Below are 4,932 nucleotides of genomic sequence, written 5' to 3'. Positions count from 1 at the left end.
AGGTATTGCTTCTTAATAAGAACTAAGCATAATGTTCCTTTGGGGCCACTGCCATTTAGACTAAGTACTTTGAGTAGTTTAGTTTAGTTTAGTTTAGTTTTTGCCATAGAACACATAAGTTTGCTGAAGACAGAGAGAGACAAAAAGAGGGAAAGTAAGAAATCACCCCATGGGCAGTTGACCACACTGCAATCCCTTCTTCTCTATTGTCCTCCTGAGATTTTGTGCACACATGCACATGCGCCTGGTGTGATTTTTCAAGCCACCAGATCTGGGACTCAAACTGTAAAGTAAGCTGTATGAGAGTTCAATGCCTTCACCACCATGCAAACTGCTGGCTCCATAATTTAATTATTTTAAAGCAAAATAACTGAAGAGGAGTAGGTAGAAAAGATCTCATAAAGAAACTGTTGTAGTCTGGTCAGTCTCTTAGCCATCTCTTGCTTAAATAGCACACGTGTCAGGGTTAGTAGCAGTAATGGTTGAGGGGACTCGTGTGCAGTGGCTCCGAGGTAACTTATGATTTGGTTGCTGCATTAGAGCTGCTCTGCCACACTCAGTGTCTGACTTTCACCATAATCAATAAATGCCAGAAGAATGATTTTGCAAAAAAATTAAAGGAGTAGCTAGGAAAAAGGAAATGTTACCCATGTGGCACGATACAAAAGAATTTCAGAAAGTCTGTGGGAAAAGGAATTAAAGGGTAAATTTATTTTGGAAAAATGTCCAAAATCCACATAAAGATTTTTCATAATATGCATTTTCCTTTTTTTGGGGGGGAGGGCAGAGGCCATATACACTTGCAGAGAGGGTCAGAGATATATAGAGTGATAATGCCCATGTGAGAGAAAATAGCAAAAAGACACAAAGAAACAGGCACATTAAAAATGTTTTTATGGAGGGCAGGCAGGTGGCATGGCAGTTAAGGGGCTAGATTCCTCATGGCCGATTTAGCGGTTCGAGTACTGGTGGCTTGAAAATTACACTGTGTGTGTGTGTGTGTGTGTGTGTGTGTTGTGTGTGTGTGTGTGTGTGTATGTGTGCACCCAAATTCCCAAAGAGAGACTGTTGGAGAAGGGATTATGGCATGGTCATATGATTTCTCACTCCCTCCCCTTTGGTCTCTCTCTCTCTGGCATGCACATTCTATAGCAAAAATCTTTAAAAAAAATAAAAGAAAGAAAAAATATTTTCATGATTTTAGGACGCTACAATTGAAGACATTCATTTGCTAATGATTTGCTTTTCTTTTATCCAATATAAACTTTCCCTTTAAAATGTAATGCAAAGAGAGACTAGCAGAGTAATGGCTATGCACTGGACTCCTATGTAGTCAACCGCAGTTCAAGTTCTGGACCCGGTGGCTTAAACTCACGTCAGGCGCGTGCGCGTGCTTGCCCAAGATCCCAAGAGGAGAACGGAGGAGAAGGGATTGCAGTGTGGCCATCCTCTCTGGGGGATGATTTCTCACTTTCTGTCTCTCTGTCTCTCTGTCTGTCTGTTGAGCCCTTGCGCCCTATAGCAAAAAATCTCTCAAAAAAATGTAATGCAAAGAGAAACTGCATCTCAATATATTTTGTGGCCTTTCTTTTCCTTCCTTCTCTCCTTCCTTCCTTTCCTTTCTTTCTTTGCCGGAGAGTGTGTGCCTTTGCCAAAGAGAGTCAAAGAGACAGAGAGAATGAGAGAGAGGGAGGAGAGAGGGAGAGAGAATGTCTAAACAGGGTGTGGTCACTCCCCAGTCCCTTCTCCTCCATTTATCATCCTGTTGGCACTTGGGGCACACACACACACACACACACACACACACACACACAGCCTGGTTTTAAGCTGCTGGTACCAGGATTTGAACCGTGATCGACCATGTAGGATTTGGCTGCCTTAACCACAAGGGGCTGGCCCTGTGCTTTTACATTTCTAAAATAATAGCGTCCCCTATGTGTGAAGAAGTTGAACTTGCATCTCCCATCAGGGCACACGGGAGCCTGCACTTGGCTATCACAGCCCACGAGAAAGCAGCCATCTGCAAACCAGGACGGGTTCTCACTTGACACAGGAGCTGCAGGCACCTTGATTTTGAATTTTCAGCCTCTAGAACTGTGAGAAAAGTTTGCTATTTAAGCCACCTTGTCCTTGACAATTTGTTGTAGCTGCCTACGCCAACTACGACAGGTACTTTCTGGAACTACTGACAGAAAGCAAACCTACTCTAACCATGGTATACCATTCTAAAGTTGCTGTGACAATAATTAGACAACGGGGCAAGTCACGTCCTTGCATCTAAAGGTCAATAAAGGAGAGGGAAGAGAAACATAATGAAAAAGAAGACAGGGAACCATCAGATCAGCTTCACATTTTCCAAATAAAGAGGCAGCAGAAGCCTATTCTGTCCCCCCATCTCTGCCCTTCTGGTTCATCTTTACAGATGATGGGATGAGAAGGAGGCACTGGTGGACAGTTTGTTTCCGTTGTCCACCACATTATTTTCTTGGTCTCTCTTCTACCTCTGTCTTCTGTCGCCATCACCTTCCTCTACTGTCATGGGCCTCTTTCACTGTCTAGTGCTAGGCTTTAAGCCCAGCCTGTCTGGGTCTCATGTACCCTTTCTCTGCTGCTTCCCATCTCTGCAGTGCTACAGGAGCCATCCAGGAAGTGAGACCCTCCCTGCTGCCCACAGGAGTCATGTGAAAGAAATCCTGTTAACGTACTGAGAAAAAGTATTTTGCGGGACCAGCATATGGCATCATGATTACGTCGCTGGTCTCCCACGTGGTCGATGGTGGTTTGAGTTCTGGATCTGGTGGCTTAAAACACACTGGGCATGTGTGAATGCATGCCCAAGATATGAGAGGGGAATGGAAGAGAAGGGACAGCAGTGTGGCCATCCCCCCTCGGGGGTGATTTCTCTCCAGCAAGGTACACGTGCCCGATAGCAAAACTCTCTCTAAAAGAAAAAATAAAAATTTGCTTTTTTGATAATGAAATGTGAGAGACTATTAGCACTGATGTTTTCTATGACTTCAGATATTTGCTTAAAAAGAAAGGCAGAAAGGAAAGATACCAAAGGAAAGATACATGACCTTGAGCTACCAGAAACACTGCAGCCAGTGCATCCTCATAGCGTCAGATGATGGCCTTGCTGCATAATGATGGAAGTTAAAAAAAATTACAGGGCTCAGTAGGTGACATAGAGGTGATGGTGCTGGGCTCCTTTTGGCCGATCATAGTTTGAGTCCCAGACCAGGCAGCTTGAAAGACATGCTGATGTGTGTGTGTACGTCCCAACTTCTGAGAGAATAGAGGAGAAGGGATTGTGGCATGGCCATCTCTCCTGGGGGTAATTTCTTGCTTCTGTCTCTCTGTCTCTCTCTGTGTGTCCAGTGAGCACATGTGCCTTATAGCAAAAATCTCTCTCTCTCTAAAAAAAGAGGAAAATACAAACCATTTTATTTTGAAGAGATAACGATTTCTGAAAGCAGGAAGTACTTCAGACTTGAGAAGAGGTGCTTCACTAATCCCACTCCCCCTAGAGAAGTCCAAGCAGTGAGGGGAGATCTTTGTCATCTACCCTGAGAACTGCCCTGGCCACCAGGGGGCGGTAAGCTCTCTCAGGCTGGAGCAATGTGTGTGCTTTCTGCTCCAGTAAAGGTGACGTTTTTATTATTCTCCCAGTTTGATTTACTTACGATATTTCCATTTCAGACCAATTTTATCTTTATCAGTTAATAAAATGCCTCAAGGAACTTGAAATATTGATGCAATTTTCCCCAACTTAGTGAGAAAATAAAATCAATATCCTTTGAAGTGCCATCCAACGTGGGCATTAATTACGTGTCTGGTGCTCTTCTGGCGAGAAGACACAGCTAAGCCAACACCCATTCTGCAGAGCTGTACAAAACACACAGAGTCAGACCGTCCAACACATCACTCCTCTCTTGTTTCTCACCCATGTGCCTGTGCAGTCAGACCACTGTGCAATCCACTCTCCGGCAACCCAAAGAAATCCCATAAAGTCCAACTTCTCCCAATTGTTTAAAAGGTTTCCAACAGTGAGTGCAGCATTTGTCCTGCTGATGGCTGACAGGATACTGCAGACCTCGGGGTCTGCTTTGGGTCTGACTTCCATTGAGTGAAATCAGAGATTATATTTAGATAGTTGGAAAATACTGCGTGTTAGATAAGGGGGCAGTGCAGGCTCTCTGAGCTGCTCAAGCCACTGTAACTGCTCTTCTGCTCTTCTGGCTGGAGTCCCCTGCCCTATCCCCAGGCCCTCCAGCCCTATGTTCCCTTGGGGGCTCCTGCTGGTGTTACCAGGTCGCTGCTTTCCACACTTGTCAAGGCCCTGGCTCTGACTCACTCCTCAAGCTCTGAGGATTCATAGATCTCTGAGGTCTCCCTCCCTACCTCTACCCACCAACCAGGGTCTTCCACTCTGCAATCAGGTCATTCACTGATCTTGAAGGGACATTAGGAAGGAGAATATGAGGGGCAAAAGTCTTGCTGTGGGCTCTCAGCTCTGTGTGCTGTGCTCTGCTACACAGAGTGTGCTGTCTTCACAGTGTGCTGTCTATATAGTGTGCGCTGTCTACGCAGCGTGCAATGTCTTCACAGTGTTCTGCCTACACAGCGTACTCTGTCTACACAGCGTGCTCTGTCTACAGTGTGCACTGTCTACACAGTGTGCTCTGTCTACACAGCCTGTGCTGTCTACAGTGTGCTCTGTCTACACAGCATATTCTATCTACACATTGTGTTCTGTCTACACAGCATGCTCTGTCTACACAGCGTGTGCTGTCTACACTGCGTGGTCTGTCTACACAGTGTGCTCTGTCTACAGAGCATGCTTTATCTACACATTGTGCTCTGTCTAAACAGTGTGCTGTCTACACAGTGTGCTCTGTCTACAGAGCATGCTTTATCTACACATTGTGCTCT

The sequence above is a fragment of the Tupaia chinensis genome, unplaced genomic scaffold (assembly GCF_000334495.1).
Source record: "Tupaia chinensis unplaced genomic scaffold, TupChi_1.0 Scaffold000037_21, whole genome shotgun sequence".
Taxonomy (NCBI): domain Eukaryota; kingdom Metazoa; phylum Chordata; class Mammalia; order Scandentia; family Tupaiidae; genus Tupaia; species Tupaia belangeri.
This window is presented reverse-complemented; position numbering follows the sequence as displayed.